The sequence below is a fragment of the Puma concolor genome, chromosome C1, assembly GCF_028749965.1.
Source record: "Puma concolor isolate L17-30 chromosome C1, mPumCon1.1.hap2, whole genome shotgun sequence".
NCBI classification, from domain to species: Eukaryota; Metazoa; Chordata; class Mammalia; order Carnivora; family Felidae; genus Puma; species Puma concolor.
Genome location: NC_141674.1, coordinates 86,892,938 through 86,914,715, shown reverse-complemented (window position 1 = coordinate 86,914,715; position 21,778 = coordinate 86,892,938). Strand labels below are relative to the sequence as shown.

The 21,778-nt window shown below is 39.2% G+C and overlaps 1 long non-coding RNA gene across 1 annotated transcript in view; it reads right to left on the bottom strand.

The window, feature by feature from the left end:
- Positions 1-8,279: 8,279 nt before the first annotated feature.
- LOC147578204 (uncharacterized) overlaps positions 8,280-21,778 on the bottom strand; it is a 192,728-nt gene continuing 179,229 nt past the window's right edge. Inside the window, exon 6 of the long non-coding RNA XR_015254927.1 lies at positions 8,280-9,571. This is a non-coding gene — a long non-coding RNA (uncharacterized LOC147578204). The remainder of the gene's footprint in view (positions 9,572-21,778) is intronic.

The window sequence follows — 21,778 nt, the reverse complement described above, 5'->3', positions numbered from 1 at the left end:
ATTGACAGACACACCCTGTACCTGAATGACTCAGAAGGCGGTTGAATGAATAAACAACAGACCCCTGACTTCTGGGATCTTATGATTTTGCAAAAGAAGAAATCTAACGACAGTTAAAATCAAGTTCACAGCTGCCTTCAAGTCTTCAGCAACCGAGTTGCACGGAGCACATCGCCACAAAACAACAGCACATGCATACAACGTGGAAATGCAGAGGAGTGTCCTCTAGACTCTAGAATAGGCTCTGGATGGGTTTGGGGACTTCCTTTATTTAAAAGGAAGGATATGCTGAGTCTGCCCTGCACAACATAAGGTGTGGAGTTGGCAAAATCCACCCCATCCACTAAATTATGAGTTCTTTGAAGGGGAAGGAATTAAAGTGACTTGCATACCCAAACTCTATCTATCACGATAGATTATCTAATTTGAACAAGCATTGCTGGTCATTTTATTTATGAGAGAAATGTCACTAAGACAGCTTACACTAGGCATCCCAGAACTGAGTTCCAAAACTTAATGAGTGCAAATGCATGTCTCCCAGTTCAAACACCTGCAGTCAATACACAGTGAAGGGAGTGAAGGGAAACCTCTGGTTTTAAAATTTTTATTTTTTATTAAAAAATGTTTTAATGTTTACTTATTTTTGAGAGAGAGAGACAGAACACAAATGGAAGAGGGGCCAAGAGAGGGAGAGGGAGACACAGAATCCGAAACAGGCTCCAAGCTCTGAGCTGTCAGCACACAGCCTGACGCTGGGCTCGAACTCTGGAATGGTGAGATCATGACCTAGGCTGAAGTCAGACACCTAACTGACTGAGCCACCCAGGTACCTGGTAGTTTAAAAAATTTTAAATTGTGGGGTGCCTGAGTAGCTCAGTCCATTAAGCGACCAACTCTTGATTTCGACTCAGGTCATGATGCCACGGTTTATGAGATTGAGTCCCCCCTGGCACCTGTTTAGGATCCTTTCTCTCTCTCTTCCCCTTCCCTGTTCTCTCTCCCTCAAAATAAATAAATAAGTTTAAAAAAAGAAAAGAAAAGAAAAATTTTAAATTGTACTAATCTCTTGGCTATATATGTATAAAATGTATACGAAGATATGCTAGTGAATGTCCTTTTAAAAACCACTTATTTCCTAACCATGCAAGTCTGTGAAACATATATAAAAGTATGCTAGTAGATGTTTTTTCCCAGAAGAAAGTATTTTTTTTTTTTGCTGAAATGCTTTGTTAAATTAAATTTATTTTTATTAAATTATTAAATGTTACATTATTTATTAAAATAAATTTATTTTTATTTTTACCACTTTTTAAATTATAAAGACTTTTTAAAAGAGTAGTTTTAGGGTCACAGCAAAATTGAGTGGAAAGTGCAGGCATTTCCCAAAGCCCCCATACCCCACACATGCGTGGCGTCTCCCATCAACAACATCCCCACCAGAATGAGACATTTGTTAGAGTCGATGGGCCTACACTGACACATCATAATCATCCATTGTCCATAGTTTCTACCATGGCTCATTCTTGATGTTGTACATTCTGTGGGGTTGGACAAATGTATAATGACATGTATCCATGATTACGGTATCATGCATCATATTTTTACTGCCCTAAAAATCCTCTGTGCTCTGCCTATTTATGCCTCCCCTCCCCCATGAATGTCCTTTTTAAAAACTACTGATTTCCTTACTACATATTTCCTGACATAGTGTATACAAATGTATAATAATGAATAATAAATTTAATAATGAATATTAAAACATCTCATTATCCACCTATAACATCTAATATAAGGTTGTACATTTGGGTACCAGATTCTAAGTATTATACATACTAACTCATCCTTCTGATGACCCTACAAGTTAGGAATTATTATTACCCTAACTTTACAAAGAAGGAAATTGAGTCCCAGGTGAATTATGTTAAGTAACTTGGTTAACGTGGGCTGTGACCATAGATGGGCCGTAGCCTCTTAACCACTAGTACAAACCACCACAATAAACCTCAAACGTGTCAAAGAATTGCGTAGGGGAACAGTCTTTTTCTTGTGAATATTGCTGGTGAGGACAGCATTCATTTGGTATTAATGCAGTGTTTTAAAGAGCTCAAGTCCTTTTCAGACGATTACTTAGTAATCTCCATCCTTAGTGCACACCTATTAGATATAAAATGCAGATGACCACTCAGGCAAAATTAGAAAGCAGGGCAAAACAATTTGCAGCAATGGCTTCCCTGCCAGTTCCAAGTCTCTGGTTCCCACACATATCTCTTCCCATTACTCTCAGGAGAGGCCCTAAGAATTGCATCCCCAAGCTATGTCCTGGCTCTTAGCCCAGCTGCCTTTCCGCTGCTGCCTGGAAGGCCAGCCCAGTGTTTTACCTCACTTCTCCTGGCAATGAGGTTACCATCTGATGCCCAACGCACACTGAGGTTGCTCCATTCCACATTTCTTATTTCAAAGCAACGTTGCTGTTCTTTATGCATGCTCTACTATCTCTCTTTAAGAGTTGCCAGAGAAAATACCATGTAATTTATGGGACTTATACCAAAAAAACTATGTGTCATTAATCTGCAATTCAAATTTAACTGAGTGAGCTGTATTTTTATTTGCTAAGGCTGGCAACTCTACTCTCTTTCCTAAATGCTCCAGGTACTTTCCAACTCCTCCCCTCCACCACAATCCCCTGTAAAGATCCAACCCTCCCCTTCCTCCCTCGTCTATTCTTAGGAGAATAACTAGCCTCCTACTTTCATGGAAAAAACAGTACCACCGCATTAATTTCTCTCTTCCGAGTTCCACTTTAATAGCAGCAACTTCACCCACCCTTACTTCCTGCCCACAGCTTTACTCCTTCCCAAGACAAACCCTTGCCCCTATCACTGTGCTACTCCCCCCAGACTTCTTAAGACTTGACTCAGTGATTCCTCTCTCTTGTACTTTCCATCCTTGGTCTCTGATGACCCTTTATCTTCAACTTACATTAATATTTATGTGTTTCCTCTACAAATAACTCATGATTTCCCCTCGTACTAACTAGGATCCAATATAAATCTCTCTTCACTTGTTTGCCACCATTCAAAAGTGTAATGGGACATGACAGACTTGGGTTCAGCCTTCATACTGCCTGTTTCCAGCTGTGTAACTTTGGGAAAGTTCCTTTAATCTCATGGAACCTCAGTTTCCTAATCTCTTTCTCTTTCTCCACAATGTTCCAGAATTATACAATAGTGTATCTCGATTTTCCAAGTTCTCTCCTGGGCACACAATGGGCCCTTTATAGTCTGAGAAATTATTTGTCCGATAACTTCATCTTCTCTGTTTTCTCTATTCTCACTTTCTGGAACTCTTACTATTCAGATTATGAACCTCCTGGGTGGTTCATAATCTGAATATATATATATATATATATATATATATATATATATATATATATATTATAAATTTCATCATATTTATTTTCCATTTCTTATATCTTAATCTTTTCTCTGATTTCTGGGAGATTTGTCCTCAACTTTATCTTTCTTTTTTTTTAATTTTTATAAGTGTTTATTTATTTTTTGAGAGAGACAGAACATGAGTGGGAAAGGGGAAGAGAGAAAGGGAGACACAGAATTCGTAGCCGACTCCAGTCTCTGAGCTGTCAGTCAGCACAGAGCCAGATGCAGGGCTGGAACTCATGAACCTCAAGACCATGCATGACCTGAGCTGAAGTCGGATGCTGAACCGACTGAACCACCAGGCACCCTTCAACTTTATCTTTTAAATCTTCCGTTAATATTTCCTTTTATGTTATTAGACTTTTGATTCTAAATGCTCTTTTTTTCAAAACCCTGAATATTTCATTTTTACAGAAATCTGGTTTTTTTAAATTTTTTAAAGTTTATTTATTTATTTTGAAAGAAAGAGAGAGGGAGAGAGGCAGAGAGAGGATCCCAAGCAGGCTCCACATTCTCAGCACAGAGCCTGACATGGGGCTCAAACTCACAAACCGCAAGATCATGACTTGAGCCAAAATCAAGAGTCGGACACTTAACCGACTGAGCCACCCAAGTGCCCCCAAACTCTGTTTCTGTTTCAGGGATCCCATATCTTTACTTACCTCTAAATATGTTAGAATATTATTGTTGTTGTCAAGATTTTCTCCTTTTTTTTAAAAATTGTCTCATTTTCCTCTTTGTTTGGGTTCTTGGTGCTGTGATCTCTGGCTACCCATTCCTATTTCAGAGGGAGGCACTGGAAACTAATTAAAACTCTGTGGGAAGGCTTGCCAATGGAGGGTGCTAAGTAATCAGGTTGTGTTCTTTTGCTGGAGGACCCCAACAGGACTCTCCATTCCTGGACTGGTCAACTTTGTCAGAGAGGAATTCTAAAATCTCTTGTCTGCCTTCTAATATTTTCCCCAGTGAATCAAGGGAGGCAGGGGAGCAAAGAAGGGAGAATTTTATGATTCAGTATTTCAATTTGAACTGAATCACAGTGATGGGGATCTCCATACACATGCTCTCTGCCCTGCCAGGTGCCCTTGGGTCCAAACATCCTCTGATTTAGCCCATTTAGAAAATAAACCTCCAGGCTTCTGCCTGAATGGTGGTATTGGTACTTGTCCTATTAGATACGTTGGAGGCAGAGGGCTGTAGATTGGCTGCTAATCATCATCTGTAAAAGATAATTTTACTCAAAAACCAGGAAAGAAAAAGAGTGGAAAGTAAGATATTGACAACAATGAGTACAGCAGTGTTATAGAGAAGTGGGGGGTGGTGTGTGAAGCATTTCCTCTCTCCTAGAGCCTATGTTTCACCCTCAGGCCTCTTGTTTTCAGATTGGCATTTTCCACCATGTTTAGAAATACCTGGAGTTTCCATTTCCTAATCCTATTTGTGGATCTTTAGTGGGACATTTGCTTGCTTCTAGATCCCCCTGCTTCTAGCTTGGGTTTCAACTTTCTCTTGTCTGACAAGCCATTTAGACACATCAGTTTGTTTTCCAAAATTTCATTGCTATTTTAGAGGCAAATTAACCTTGAAGCTAAATGTTGCTTAGAGTTTCGTTTCCAAGGTCCTGGAAGGTGTCTTAGCAATATGTCCACATGATTATATAAATATTAAAAGTGAGGTGTTTTAGCTGTGATTGGCTAAGCTTTCTGTCTCTTTCAATTAGGAAGTCTCCACTATTTCATTTCCCTGTGTGTAGGGGTGGTTTGGGAGTCACTGTGGGCATTTTGGGATCTGACTAAGGGGAAGCTGAGTTTGGGCTACATTTAGATTGAGTTTAGAAGGATATGTGAGTGAGATTCCAGTTGCATCCATATTATTACCAACCATCCTAGTGTAGAAATGACTTTCAAGGCTATTTTTACTGCCCTCCATGGCTACTCATGCTGTCATGATATAAACATGCAGGACCAGTGTCACATGACTGTGAGCCAGAAGCTAGTCTGGGGAAAGTTATTCCAGGGATGTCATGTGTAAATTGTAATTGAGAATCTGATTCTCATTGACTCTCATAGTTAAAACAATTTCTCCCAGCACATATTTGATAACTCAGTATATATCATTATTAAACATGTCATACATATTTTCTGCTATTTTTAAGTTTTTTTCTTCTTTTAGAGAAAGAGAGAGAGAGAGAGAGAGAGAGAGAGAGAGAGCGAGCATTCATGAACAGGGGGAAGGACAGAGGGAGAGAGAGAGAGAGAGAAGGAGAATCCTAAGTAGGCTCCACGCTCAGTAAGGAGCCTGATTTGGGGCTTGATTCTATGACCCTGGGATCATGACCTGAGCTGAAATCAAGAGTCAGACACTCAACCAACTGAGCCACCCAGGTGCCCCCCCCTTTTATCTATTTTTGATGGAATTCACACAAAAAAAGATTGATCAGAATTTGTGTATATGTCTGGTATTTGTAGGGTGTAACTATTGAAGTTTGGAAATAAATTTAGGGTAATTTCAATAAAGTACATGAGAAATTACAGACTCCTCATCTGGATATACATGTAAAGGATACTTTATTTTGCTATCTATAAGTTATGTAGTAAAGGATTGAGAGTAAATCCACACTAAAAATTATTGAGATATGAAACAAAAACAATAAAAATGAGCAGCTAAATCAATAGGAATTATTCTGGTGCTAATAAGCAAATTGTATCAAAAAAGCTTTCAGCTCATACCAAGGATACAATAGGATAAGTACCATTATCCCCATTCCATGATTAAAAGAAAGGTACATGTTTCACATAGAAACAATGAATATGTTCTTGGAGTGCTGATAATCCATAGAATGAAGAGGAATGAATCATAAGAACCAGAAAAAGATACATTTCCAGCTGATTTGACATGCAAAAATACTGACACAGAGAAAGACACTATCAAACTCAAAATATGTCACTATGATGTAAAGACACCAATAACAAAATGGTTAATGATAATCTCAATTCAAATGTATTTATAATTAGAGCATAAGAAAACTAAGAATGTTTTTAAGTTCTACAGGTTACATATGAAAAAAAAAGTCCTAGCAATTTTCCTAAATTTGGCAACAGTCCTGAAATAAATCTCACATGTTACCAATAATCAATTTTGAAGCTGAAAGAAAGTTTTCCCACTTCTTTTTAATTTTTTTTTAATCTTTATTTTTGAGAGAGAGAGAGAGAGAGAGAGAGCATGAGCAGGGGAGGAACACAGAGAGAAGAAGACACAGAATCCAAAGCAGGCTCCAGGCTTTGAGCTGTCAGCACAGAACCCGACACGGGACTCGAACCCACGAACCGTGAGGTCATCGAAGTCAGATGTTTAACCAACTGAGCCACCCAGGCACCCCTGAAAGAAAGTTTTCAAAACCAATAGTAAATTTTTTTGATTAAAAGTACTAGAGGGAAGACTAAATTTGTTCACTCTAAAGAAAATGATATTTTAACATTTTATTCCATGAAGAAGAGATCAAAGGGTAGATAGCCAAAGATGTAAGAAAAAAAGAATTATAAAATGTTTAAGGCAGTTAATAAAAACACTGTTATTTGGCAGGCGGGGCACCTAGGTAGCTCAGTTGGTTAAGCGTCTGACTTTTGATTTCTGCTCAGGTCATGATCTCACAGTTCATGGGATCTCACAGCAATTGGCTCTGTGCTGACAGAGTGGAGTCTTCTCGGGATTCTCTCCCTCTCTGCCTCCCCCACTCACACACTTGTACTTTTTCTCTCTCAAAATAAATAAATGAGCTAAAAAAAACCTTGTTTTTTATTATTTATTATTTTTTCGTTACATTTTTAGTGTTTATTTTTGAAGGAGAGACAGAGCATGAGTGGAGGAGGAGCAGAAAGAGAGGGAGACACAGAATCCGAAGCAGGCTCCAGGTTTTGAGCTGTTAGCACAGAGCCCAATATGGGGCTCGAACTCAAGAACCATGAGACCATGACCTGAGTAGAAGTTGGATGCTTACCTGACTGGGTCACCCAGGCCCCCCAATACTGTTATTTTTATAATTTCATGATGATTGTTAGATTTTTTTGTAAAGTTTATTTATTTATTTTGAGAGAGAGGGAGCATGAGCAGGGGAAGAGCAGAGAGAGAGAGAGAGAGAGAGAGAGAGAATCCCAAGCAGGCTCTGCACTGTGTTCAAGCCCAATGTGTGGCTTGAACTCAAGAACTGTGAGATCATGACCTGAGCTGAAACCAAGAGTCAGACGATTAGCCAACGGAGCCACCCAGGTGCCCCTGTTAGCTTTTTAAAACTAGTACTTTGTTGTGATATCTTTTCTTCTTCCAAATTCATTTTCATACCCAATTTTGTATTTTTTTCTAAATGGGGGCCCGCTGTCTTCAATTGTATAAGCTCCTATCTAGTTCTCATTTCTTCTTCCATTTTCTTTGTTCTTGTAAGTCGATTTATTGCTTTCAGTGGGATTGGGAAGGGAAGAAAACATTTGCAAATCTCCATATTTTGACAGAAATTTCCACTCATGATTTTTAAAATAGCAATTTTTATTTAAATCATCTATGTATACAGTTTTTAAGTGAAATATTTCCGTAGAAGTTATTAAGTAAAAAATAATTTCTCCTCTGAATTTTGCTCCCCAATGGCAACTACTTTTACCTCTTTCACTTTTCCTTTGCATATTTGTCTCTACGTTTTCTAATAATATGCTTATTTTGACTTTTAGCCTATTTTCAAGTTTAAGTATTATGTGTTGAATTTGTCCTTTGGAAATTAGGATTTAGCTCCCTTAAGTACACTGCACCCCCCACAGTTTCCTACCTTCCAAATAGAGATTACATTTAATTTTTTAATGACTATGCAGATTTTACTCACAGTTTAGCCATGTATGTACAGATTGACTTTCATGTAAATCTTCTGGTTTTCCCTAGACTTAACTATTGTCTTTCTCTTGGTTTTCTCAGCCTCCAATGTACTTATCACTCAGGGCATTCAAACATGTCAGAAAATGAATCTTATTTATGGGGACATCACTCCCGAGTCTTCTGTCCTCTCTAATCCTAATTACAGCACAGTTGTCATTTTAGGGGGTAGGGGTTCCCTTAATTTCTTTCCTGTTCAGAGCCTCAATTCCTGGCTCTCCTTCATTCTCTGTTTATGTCTTCATATTGATGGAGCTTCTAAGAGTTTCCTGGCCAAGGGCCATGGAAGATAAATTCTTTGAGAAGTTAAATATAGGGGTGCCTGGGTGGCTCAGTCAGTTAAGCATCCGACTCTTGATTTCAGTTCAGGTCATGATCTCATGGTTCATGAGATCAAGCACCACGCAGGGCTCTGTGCTGACAGAGTGGGGCCTGGTTGAGATTCTTTCTCTCCCTCTCTCTCTGCCCCTCCCGTTCATGCTCTCTGTGTCTCAAAAATAAATAAATAAACATTTAAAAAAGTTGAATATATACAAATGTCTTCATCCTGTCTTAACTCTTTAGTCATAGCTTGGCTGAGTATAGAAATCTAGGTTGAAAGTTATCTTCCTTGCTCCTCACTGAGGCACTGTTCCTTGTCTGCTGGCATCCAGCTCTGCTAAGGACTTGTGATGTCATTCTCCTTCTCCATCCTTTGTGTATAAGCTGTTTTTATTACTTTTTTGTGTCCTACTCCATGTGCCCTTCTTACAGAATAACAACTTATACTCCTCCATCAAGGGTGGGGACTATGTTGCCTCTAGTTGAACCCGGTGGACCTTTGTAATCAGAATGATGTACAAATGATGTTGAGGAACTTCCAAGGCTAGGCCACTGAAGGTGACATGACTTCTTCTGGCTTGTTCTCTTTGGCTTTTAGCACTCACACCACAATGTAGACACTATAGGGAAAGATGAGAGAGATAGAGAGAAATAGCCGGGGTGCCATTTGTCTTTTGTGAAGATTTTAGACACACACACAGAAAAACTATGGAAGCGCTCTGCACGTGAACAAGCCTTGCTAACTGGTGGACATCACTGTAAGATGATCTGGCTGAGTCATTTCATTGGGGGACCCCTAAATGTCAGTATCTTTAGGTTATTTCTTCTGGGGCACTCACACATCCAGAGAAAAAGTTTTCCATTCTTCTTCCCAGAAGAAACAAACTTGGTTGCAGCACCTGGGAAGAGAGTGAAAGAATGAAGCTGGAGTGTCTTACCATTCTGCATGTGGACTTCCACTTAACCTTCCTGTTTTCACTGTGATATTGCACCATCGAAGTCATTCTATTCACCCCAGGTGTCTTCTCCAGTGAGAGAGTTTCAGTCCCTTGGGCCACACAGGGCTGGAGAAGGTCATGATGGGGCAGCACGAAGGGGTAAGGATGAGTCTAACTGCTTCTAAAGCAGACCATCTGTTTTCATCTCCACTCTCAACCCTGATTTCAGAGACACCTGAAATCCCCAATTTCTGGGCTTTTCTGGGGTTCTGTAGAGCAACTCAGCTTGCTTCTTGCCGTCCCCCATTGTTGCCTTAGTTTTTGGGGTTTTTTGGTTGTAGTAAGAAAATTAACACTCATCCCTCTTCTTTTCAGTTTCCAAAATTTTGTTGCCTTTATCTCTTGTCTTTTCTTTCCCTTTGTTTGTTTATGCCCAAAGCAAAGCAAAGCAAAGCAAAACAAAACAAAAGCCTTTACTCTTATGTCAGTGGAGCGTAGGAGTGGAGGGAAGTGAAAGTGTTCAATTTACCATCTCTGAACAGAGGTCATTTCCATTTCTCATAAACCCCTGCAATCTGGCTTCTGAAACCATTCTTCTGAGCCTGCCCTTTCTAAGGACACAAATGACTCCCTAGCTGACAGAGCCAAAAACTTCTCATAAACCCTTATTTAGGGGAACTTAGTGTAACATTTGACACTGTCGACCATCCCCTTGCTGAAACTTCTCAGTCTGCTCTCCTGGAGAACTCCTCTCTCGCATCATCTTCTGACTTGGGTTGCTCTTTCCCAGTGCTCTTAACTCAGATACCTTAAAGATCCTTACTCCAATAATGTGAGATAATTATAGAACCTGTATTATGTGCCAGGTACTGTACTAAATAAGCATTTTGTGTACAAATGAATTCATCTCCCCAACACTCTATGAGGGAGGTACTACTATTAAATAACCCATTTTACAGCTATAGCACCTGAGGCACAGAAAAGTTAAGTAAGTTGTGCGAAGTACCAGCTTTTACCCAGTGAGCATATTGCCTCTCCAAATGCTACATCTACTGTTCTCTCTCTTATCCATTTGCACTTTCTCAGCTTTTCTTATGTACTTCTAGGGCTTTGTCTATCACATACATGCAGACAAGAGTACACCTTTATTTTCACCCTCCTCCTAAGCTCCAGACTCAATATCCAAATATTAATTGGAAACCTCCATTTGTGTGCCTCACAAGTAACTCAAGATCAAAACGTCCAGGGTCCAACCATGTCATTCTGATCATTCTCTTCCCAGAACAACTCAGCTTGCTCCCTGCCGTATGTATCCGTGAATGGCATCAGCGTTCACCTCATCAGACAAACTAGAATGTGCAGACTCCATTCTGACTGGTTCCTCTCTCTTACCCCTGTGAAATTTGCTGTCAAGGCTGTTGTCCTCTGAAGGGGCTTCTGAATTCATTTCCTCATCATCTTCCCATGCCCTTGTGAGGTTCTTACCACCCTCCCCCCATCTGTAACAGCCTCCTTCTTAGGGGTCTCTGCTCTGAGCTTCTACACCACCATCATAGCTGCTTTTCCAAATGCTTGAGATCTGTTCATGCTACTTAAGGTTGACAGGTAGTCTCCATGGTAGGAAAGGGGCTCCTTACATTACAAAAGAATAACAGGATTTATTAAAGAAACACTTTTTGTGTATGTTTACAGATCAATAAACATATACCAGGAGAAATTAAAAGATGTAATGTTTCAAACCATTGACGTTTAAGTACCAATCAGAAACTAAGATAAAACAGTTCTGAAATTATAACAATAAAAATGGATGCACATTTATTTATTCAATTTCACTCTAAAATAAAGTCTATTGACTTTTTTAAGTTTATTTATTTATTTTGAGAGAGACAGAGAGAGTGTGAAAGGGGGAGTGGCAGAGAGAGAGGGAGAGAGAGAATCTCAAGCAGGCTTTGTGCTGTCAGAGCCTGAGGTAGGGCTCAATCCCAGGATCCTGGGACCACGACCTGAGCCAAACCCAGGGTCAGACACTTAACCGACCGAGCCACCCAGACACCCCATTAATTTTTTTTTAATTGAAAAATTTCAGGGATGTCTCTCTCTCTCTCTCTCTGCCCTTCCCCCCGCTCGCACTCTGTGTCTCTCCATCTCTCAAAAATAAGTAAAAGTTTAAAAAAAAAAAAAAGAAAAAAGAAAAATTACAGGTGCACCTAGGTGGCTCAGTAGGTGGAGGGACCCCATTCTTCATTTTGGCTCAGGTCATGATCTCGAAGTGATGAAATTAAGCCCTGCATTGGACTGTGGGCTGAGTGTGGAGCCTGCTTGGGATTCTCTCTCTCCCTCTCTCTGCCCCTCCCTGGCTCGTGCTCTCTCTCTCTCTCTCCCTCTCTCTCTCTCTCAAAGTAAGTAAACATTAAAAAAAAAAGAAAGGAAAAGAAAAAAAAAGAAAAAGAAAAATCACAGAGACCCCTTTGTTTCCTTTGTGACTTGTTCTCCTGTAGCTGGTCACTTTAGTCTTTCCTTGTTCCATTGTTTCACTGCACCAAAGGATGTTAACCCAGTCTTTTTGGGGTATCCTGGGATACCTTAAGTTTTTGTCTATTTTAAGTCAGTCTATCTTAATCCCTCTTATTTTGAGAAAATTCTGTCTAGTAAGTTTTTCATGAGGATGTAAATTTTGTGGGCATGAAGTGCAATGCTATAGTCCCTGCAAATTTGTTAATATCAACATTGTACAATCACCTTAATCCTTATTACCTGGAAAAGGCTGCAGGAGATCAGTGTGACATTTAAATTAGAAAGTATGTGAAAAGTAATTTCGACCTAATTCTTTGGAAATCCCCCTAGCTTCCAAGAATGAGAGTAACCAGGTATCACTTAGGAGCTGGCCTGTGTAAAAGGAAGAGGTCAAAACCAGCTCTCATATATATAAGGGAAACATGTTCCGCAAGGGCTTCAGGGATACTAATATGTTTATTCAGAGCCCTTAAGTGTTGTGTAGACTCAGCCGGATTAGGTCTTCACAGGTTCTTTTGCCCTCAGCCTGCCCCAACTCTCATTCTCTGTTTGTTTGTTTTGTCTATCCTTTTTCTGTGTCAGGAGGGGAACTGGTAATTGAACAGAGAGGCAGAAGGATAAATGGATAAAAGGATGTGTATATGTTCCCACAATCCAGCCAAGGGTTTCCAGTCACTGGAGTTTTGTCTCTATCACCAGATCTGAAATGCTGCAATCTGAGGAATTTTGCGAGGTTATAAGGTAACTACTATCCTGGAATCTTGCACGTTTGACATAAAAGCATCGACTTTATCTTCTCTTGCCAGGATGCGAACTCTGGAAGGGAAATGTTTTGTTGGTAGCACAGAGGAGTCCTCAGGACAGTAGTCAATCAAATATTTGTTAAGTGTGGGGTGCCTAAATGGCTCAGTCGGTTAAGCATCTGACTTCAGCTCAGGTCATGACCTCAGGGTTCGTGAGTTTGAGCTCCACATCAGGCTCTGTGCTGACAGTGCAGAGCCTGCTTGGGATTCTCTCTCTCTCTCTCTCTCTCTCTCTCTCTCTCTCTCCCTCTCCCCACCTTGAACACTCTCTCTCAAGATAAATAAATAAACTTAAAATTTTTTTTAAAATATTTAAGTGAATGAATTAAAATCACAAAAAATTAGTGATATTTCTTTTTCCTTAAACACCAAAAGACTTTTTTTAATTTAGAGTGTGAATATTCTCTGATTGAAAAAAAAAAGTCTCATTAAAGGCCAATAAAAGCATAAAAACCTCTAAAGCTCTAAAGTAAAATCTAGAGCTTTTGTAAAAGTGTCTATGGACATCGTCAAACTAGACCTAACATGGACACTGTATCATCCTTCGAGGAAGGAGCATCTGCTCAATTACTACTAAATTATTACATTCAGTCAATTCAGTGAAAGAAATCAGTAAGACTAGTTGTTTACCATTGCATGGAGAAGACCACCGGTTGCTTGGTTATAGTTGTTACCATTGGCTTGACTTCAGGTAAGAGCATTGTACCTGTATGAAAAACCCAGTGGCTGAAAGTTGGCTTTCTTCCTGATCTTTCTCATTTCTTCTCGTAACTTATCTCTCTGTGAAGAAGATTTACTTATTTGTTAATCCTGTACACAAATATTCTAATAGTACATATATGCTAACGCTAGGGGTACAAAAGCCCTGGCCCTTACATGCTCAGGTTAGCAAGACCAACTGAGAAATAAACATTTATGTACCATGCAGGGTTAGAAGTCATAAAATCGGTATGTGACTCTGTATCCCAGTGGAGCTTGTGTTCTTCTGGACCCAGGTTTTGAGAGTATTGCTTCTACTAGAACTTTGTTTTGGTTTTTTAAAAAATGTTTCTTTATTTATTTTTCAAAAAGAGAGTCAGAGCATGAGCAGGCGAGGAGCAGAGAGAGAGAGGGAGACACAGAATCCAAAGCAGGCTCCAGACACTTAGTTGTTAGCCCAGAGCCTGATGTGCTATGAACTGTGAGATCGTGACCAGAGCCAGAGTCAGAAACTTAACCAACTGAGCCATCCAGGTCCCTCTAGAAGAAGAACTTTGTATCTGAACCTGACCTGTCTGAAACTTGGTCTCAAAATCATCAAAAATCTCTGTAAGGGGTGGAAATAGAGCTGGAAAAATTCATACCAAAACTGCAAGCAATTTTCTGGAGAATTTGACACTTGATACATATTTGAATCAGATTTGCCTTTTATTCTTAAAAAAAAAAATAAGCCCTTCAGTTATGCAAAAATAAAATAAAATAAATAAATAAAAATTTTTAAAAAATCTAAAGCAGGAAAGGTCACTTAAGAAATGATGGCATCAGAGAGTGAAATTTCTATTTCCACAAAGTAAAAACAAAAAATAACTTACTTAGTATCTCCAGCTGACTATGTGAGACACCTCATACTCAATGTAACTACAATGGAACTCTTGACTTCCTCCTTCAAAACCCCCTGTGTGCCCCAGCCACCCCCACCGCCCCATTTTCCATTTCTCAGTAAATAGTATCAGTAGTCACCCAGGGGCATCCAAGATTGTCCCTTTCCTTTAACAGCAGATTCAACCCCTCAGCAAACTCTGTCAGTTCTATCACCAAAATACATCTGAATCTGTCCACCTCTCCCTTTTTCTGCTGTTACATTTATTTCCAAGTTACTGTCATCTCTCACTGAATTGCCACAGTGGCTCCTTCCACTCCTGCTCCTGCTCACCTCCAGTCCATTCTCTGTTCAGGAACCAGAAGGAGCTTCCCACACTGCCCCCCCCCCCCCCCCGCCTTTAACTTGATAGTTCCATTTTCTTTTTATTTATTAATTTGTTTGTTTGTTTGTTTATTTTTGAGAAAGAAAGAGAGAACACACAAGCAGGGGAGGGGCAGAGAGAGAGAGAGAGAGAGAGAGAATCCCAAGCAGGCTCTGTGCTGTCAGCACAGAGCCTGACTGGGGGGGCTCAAACTTTCTGTGAGATCATGACCTGAGCTGAAATCAAGAGTCAGGCACTTACCCGACTAACTCACCCAGGTGCTCCAGTTCCATTTTCTTTTTAATTAATAGAATTTATTTTTTAGAGCAGTTTTAGGTTCACGGTAAAATTGAGTGGGAGGTACAAGGAGTTCCCATATACCCCCTCTCCCTGCCCACGCACAGCCTCCCCCACTGTCAGCATCCCCTACCAGGGTGGTACACGTGTTACAATCAATGAACCAACACTGACACATCATAGTCACCCAAAGTCCATATTTTACATTAAGGTTCACCCTAGGTGCTGTGCATTCTATGGTTTTGACAAATGTATAATGACATATATCCACCATGACATGGACATCCACCATATATCCACCATTTGTCATATCCACCTTGACAAATGTATAATGCCGTATATCCACCACTATCAGATAGAATAGTTTCACTGCTCTAAATATCTTCTGTGCTCTGCCTATTTTTTTTTTAATTTTTTTTTTCAACGTTTATTTATTTTTGGGACAGAGAGAGACAGAGCATGAACAGGGGAGGGGCAGAGAGAGAGGGAGACACAGAATCTGAAACAGGCTCCAGGCTCTGAGCCGTCAGCACAGAGCCCGACGCGGGGCTCGAACTCACGGACCGCGAGATCGTGACCTGGCTGAAGTCGGACGCTTAACCGACTGCGCCACCCAGGCGCCCCTGTGCTCTGTCTATTAATCCCTCCCTCCCTACTAACTCCTGACAACCACTAGCTGTTGACTGCTTCTGTAATTTTGCCTTTTCTAGAATGTCATATAGTCGGAATCAGATTGGCTTTTTTCACTCAGGAAGATGCATTTTAGCTTCCTCCATGTCTTTTCTTGGCTTGGCAGCTCGTTGATTTTTAGCGCTGAATAATATTCCATTGTCTGGATGTACCACAGTTTATTTATTCATTCACCTATTGAACGGCATCCTGGTTGCTTCCCAGTTTTGGCAATTATGAATAAAGCTGCTATAAATATCTGTGTGCAGATTTTTGTGTGGACGTGACAATTCATTTGGATAAATACCAAGGAGCGTAATTGCTGGATTACATGGTAAGAGTACGTTTAGTTTGGTAAGAAACTGCCAGACTGTGTTCTATAGTGTCACTTTACATTCCCACCCTCAGTGAATGAGAGTTCCTATTACTCCACATCCTCACCAGTATTTAGTGTTGTCAGTGTTTTGGATTTTGGTCATTCTAATAGGTGTACCGCAGTATCTCGTTGTTGTTTTAACGTGTCATTCCCCAATGATATATGATGTTGAGTATGTTTTCATGTGCTTACTTGCCTTCTGTATGTCTTCTTTAGTGAGGTATCTGTTCAGGTTTTTGGCCCGTTTTTTAAATTGAGGTGTTCATTTCCTTATTGTTGAGGTTTAAGAGTTCAAGGTGTTAATAAATACTAGTGGAGCAAGTGAGTAATTGAAACCTTCAGCCCATATCTACATAATCACATATACATTAGAACAATATAAGTTTGTTCCAAATGAGACCTGTCAGTCTTTTCAGTACTACAACTCATTCACAAGAATAGAATTAATATATAAAGAGTAATTTTTATATATTTGGCTAGTAATTAGGTAACATAAAACAGTATTTTATTCTGGCTTTCTTACTTATAAAATGACTACAGTTATAACAAAAAGTCAGATAATATTCATTTTTTTCTTTGAGATAGATATTCTGGAGAAAAGAAAATTATTTCCAATTATAATGCTATCATTAGATGTCTTGAGCCTCCTAGAAAACAATTCACGAAGAGCCCACCAGCCAGCCTTTTGTTAATTGTATAAGAAGTATGGCTCCAGCAACTACAAAGGTGGTATTTTTGCCTATGGAGACAGAAAAGGAAACTAGTTGGTGGAGCATAATTTTCTTTGTTCTGGCTTTATTTCACTCTCTGATACCTTTTCTATTTCCCGTAAGCATGTGGATGTATAATCTTCAACAATTTAACTGATCTTTGGAATGTGGATACCACTGAATTTTATTTTTAACAAGGATCAAAATCAAGTAGGTATTATATTAAAATGCAGTTTTAAAGAACAACTTTAAAGTTTTGTTAAATGTAAATATATTTTTGAACTATGTACTTGAGAACATAGAGGCTCAACAAGCCCCTGCTCTTGGAATTGTTCTTGGAATAGGGAGAGGGAACAGATTCTAATGAGGCTCAAATCATGTGGGAATTCTGAAAATAGCTAAGAATATGGTCTTACTGTACATGTTCTTTTTAAAAGCTATCATTATAAAGAACTTATCAAGCTGAACACACAAAAAAACAACCCAGTTAAGATATGGGCAGAAGACATGAATAGATACTTTTCCAAAGAAGACATCTATATGGCTAACAGACACACGAAAAGATGCTGAACATCACTCATCACCAGGGAAATACAAATCAAAACCATACTGAGATACCACCTCACACCTGTCAGAATGGCTAAAATTAACAACACAAGAAACAACGGGTGTTGTGAGGATGTAGAGAAAGGGGAGCCCTCTTGCACTGTTGGTGGGAATGCAAACTGGTGCAGCTACTCTGGAAAACAGTATGGAGATTCTTCAAGAAGCTAAAAATAGAACTAACTTCTGATCCAGCAACTATGCTATGAGGTATTTACCCAAAGGGTACAAAAGAACAGATTTGAAGGGGTATATGCACCCTGATGTTTATAGCAGCATTATCAACAATAGCCAAACTATAGAGAGAGACCAACTGTCCAAGGACTGATGAATGGATAAAGATGTGGTGTATATATATACAATGGGATATTACTCAGCCATGAGAAAGAATGAAATCTTGCCAATTGCAATGATGTGGATGGAGTTAGAATTTATTATGCTAAGCAAAATAAGTCAATCAGAAAGACAAATACCATATGATTTCACTCATATGTGGAATTTAAAAAACAAAACAGATAAACATGTGGGGAGAGGGAGGAAGAGAAGAGAGGGAAACAAACCACCAGAGACTCTTAATGACAGAGAACAAACTATGGGTTGATGGAGGGAGGCGGGTGGCAGATGGGCTAGATGGGTGATGGGTACTAAGGAGGGTACTTGTGATGAGCACTCGGTGTTATATGTAAGTGCTGAATCACTGAACTCTACTTCTGAAACCAATATTGCACTCTATGTTCAGTAACTAAAATTTAAATTTAAAAAAAGGTGGGTTGCTCTGTCTCTCTCTGTCTCAAAAATAAATAAACGTTAAAAAAAAAATTAAAAAAAAAAATGGGGCGCCTGGGTGGCTCAGTTGGTTAAGCGTCTGACTTCAGCTCAGGTCACGATTTCGCGGTCTGTGAGTTCGAGCCCTGTCATCGGGCTCTGGGCTGATGGCTCAGAGCCTGGAGCCTGCTTCCGATTCTGTGTCTCCCTCTCTCTCTGCCCCTCCGCCGTTCATGCTCTGTCTCTCTCTGTCTCAAAAATAAATAAACGTTAAAAAAAAATTATAAAAAAAGGCGGGGGTGTGGGGGAAGCTATCTTTAGTTGAACTCATAGAAATAGAGAATAGAATGGTGGTTACCAGGGGCTCGGGCTGGGGAGAGCTAGAGAAACGTTGTTGAAGGATACAAATTCACAACTAAAAGATGAATAAGTTTTGGAGCTCTAATGCCCAGCATTGTGATTACAGTCAACAATGCTGTATTATAAATTTCAAAGTTGCTAAGAGAGTGTATCTTAAATGTTCTCACCACAAAAAAGAAATGATAACTATGTGATGTGATAGAAGTGTTAGTTAACACTTTGGTGGTAGTCATATTTCAGTATATGCATCAATGTGTTGTACAATTGTACAATGTTACATGTCAGTTATATCTCAATTTTAAAAGGCTATCTTCCATAAGGAAATATTATGCTAAAGCTTCAATTTAGCAGCATTCTCAATAACTTTTAAATATGTTTCTATAATTTGGGGGACAGAGATGGATTGATCTATATTAAAATATTTCATTCATTCATTTATCCATTCATCAAATGTTTACTTGAAACAAAACATGTGGCAGGCCCAGGTCAAAGGACTTGGGATAAAACAGAAAAATATCCCTGCCCTTGTGGAGATTATATTCCACTAGGGGAGACATCCAATCAACCATCAATATAGTAATAAGCAAATTATGTAGTATTGAGCCAATCAAAATATTTATCGAGCACATACTAGAAGCCCAGCAGTAAACAAAACAGGCAAAGATGTTTATCTCTATGTGGTCTACTGTCTGGCAAGGAGAGATAGGTAACAAGCATAATAAAAAAGTAAATTATATAGTATGCTAGAAAGAGTTAAAGCTAGTAAGTTTAAATCCAGAACAGAGGAAATCGTTGAAATAAATCGTCTTTCCTTCTGAAAGTTTTTAGTTTCTTCATAGTCTAAAGGCAAAAACTGCTCAATTTTTAAAAGAATATTTTGGAAAACAAACAAACTTGTCCAGTTGTAAAATCTCTTTTGTTAATAGCGGGTAGATTCGTTCAGTCATCAATACCTTTATTCCGAAAATATGTATCAAGCGCCCCTTTGGCACAGTAGACCGCAACAAACAATATAGACACAGTCCCTGCCATGATGGGCTAATACTTTATTTCATCCAAGAATTTCATGGAGACCAAATGGATCTGAAAAAAACATTTACCGTAAAGTTTATAACCACTCTTTAAAGACTTATTTTGTGTTTGTTTGGTCAACCAAAAATCTCCCGAAATGCAAACCACTGCTTCTAACTGGAGAGACGGAGAAAGGGAACAGTCTTTGCTGCTGCTAATATTGTTTCATTTTCACTGCAACAAGGAAACCTCTCCTGCTCTTAAACCAAGATGTGTGAACTGAACCATGGAGGGAGTTGTCAAGGAAGGTATTCCCAACTGCATACTTAGGCGAGTCCGGGCGAAGAAATTGTAGTTTCTACAAGAGTTTTTAAGTACCACCTCTGTGGCCTTCTTACTGAACACTACGTCCACATGGACTATGGTCCACATAGTCTTAATGTCCTAAAGTCCAAATAATGGAAATGATTAAGAAAGAAAATGTACCGTATCTAATATCTTAACATGTCCTAAAGTGCTCTGAAGACATTTATGGTGGAATCTGTTCTTTTTGCTGGCCTACAATGTCTTCCCCCTTCTCCTGGTTCTAGCACCCCACTTTTCCTTTGGAAAACAACCCTGCTTTATTCCACATGCCAGGACTGCCAGTCAAGTAACCCAACTCCCTTGGCCAAGCAGTGTGTCTGGGGACCTGAGCCAGACCAGGCTGATTCTCCTGGGATTTGAATCCTGAGCAGGGTGACTCAAGGTCAGAAAATAGTTATAGCCAAGACTTTCCAATGGTGGAGCCCTGAAGAATTGGTTCATTCGCTCCTGCCATCTGGATCCCCAAGCTTACTGGACTACCCCTGTATATCCTTCCAGTAAAATTCCTTTTACTTAAATATGCCTGGGTTGACTTCTGTTGCTTACAAGCAAAGAATTTTATTAGACCTACCCACATAAATAGATTGGAGAGTATAATATAAATAATTATTGCACCTTGAAGAAGAAATTTGTGGAAAATGGCAAAAATGAGAATTGATTTTGTTTTCCCTTAAGTGTCATCCAGTTTACTCCTCAGGGCACAAGAGCACAGTTTAAATATAGATGCAACAAGCATAATTTTTTTTTAATGTATTGAGAAAAATTGTACTTTTATAAAAACACTATTTTAAAATAGGAATTACAGATAAGCTTACCTTTTTATATAAAATTGTTAATGTTCAAATAAATTTTGTCACAAAAATAGACTCCGACCTCCCATATGAGATCCTTATTGCAAAAATAAAATGAGTCACTGTAATAGCTCTATGTGGTTGCAATTGCTGTAGTTTCTTTACCAACAAGTACATATATGTATATGTGTGTGTAGACAGACACACACACACAAATATATATTTACAAAAACAGTATTTACCTGTTTGACGTTTAGGTACCGATTCCTTGAGGAGGGAGAGTTTAACTATGATTGGAAATGCTTCCATTCTGTTAACTATTCAGCTTTCTGACCGTTTCCTAATTTATAAAGGGGAAGCAAAGCAGATCCAAGGGCACCTTATTCAATATAACCTTGATCTGGCTGCTGATTTTTAAATTTACTTCTGGTTTTAAATCTGGGCTGGTACAATATTTAGGTAAACCAGGAAAGTTTTGCAAACTTCAAAATATAGTACTGATGATGAAAATATGGTCCAGTAACAGTAACACTCATTTGATGACCTATATCTTTAAGGATGGTACTTTATAATTTTCAAAACTTTTTGTTTATCATACCCATCAGATTCCAAGCAAGAAATGGAAAGTACTCAGAAGGTTCAATAGGGAGACTTTAATAAAGAGACTGATAACCGAGTGTGCACAGTTTGTACACAAAGCAAACAAAGGATGTTGAGAGAGTCAGACTCACAAGAGTAGGTAGAAGACATTACTTCTCCTAGAACCTAAGGGCTAAGGGGTGGAAAGAGTGTTATCAGAACTCCATGGAAAGTCAAAGCCAAAGAAGAAGGGTCACACAGCTGCCGCCAAAGCTGTGGGGTGGAAACAGTGAAAGAAGGCAGAATTATCTTGCTCCTTCTTCCCACCTTCTGATCCACTGCTAAAGCCAATCAAAAGCCAGATGGCAAGGGAGTCTTGGC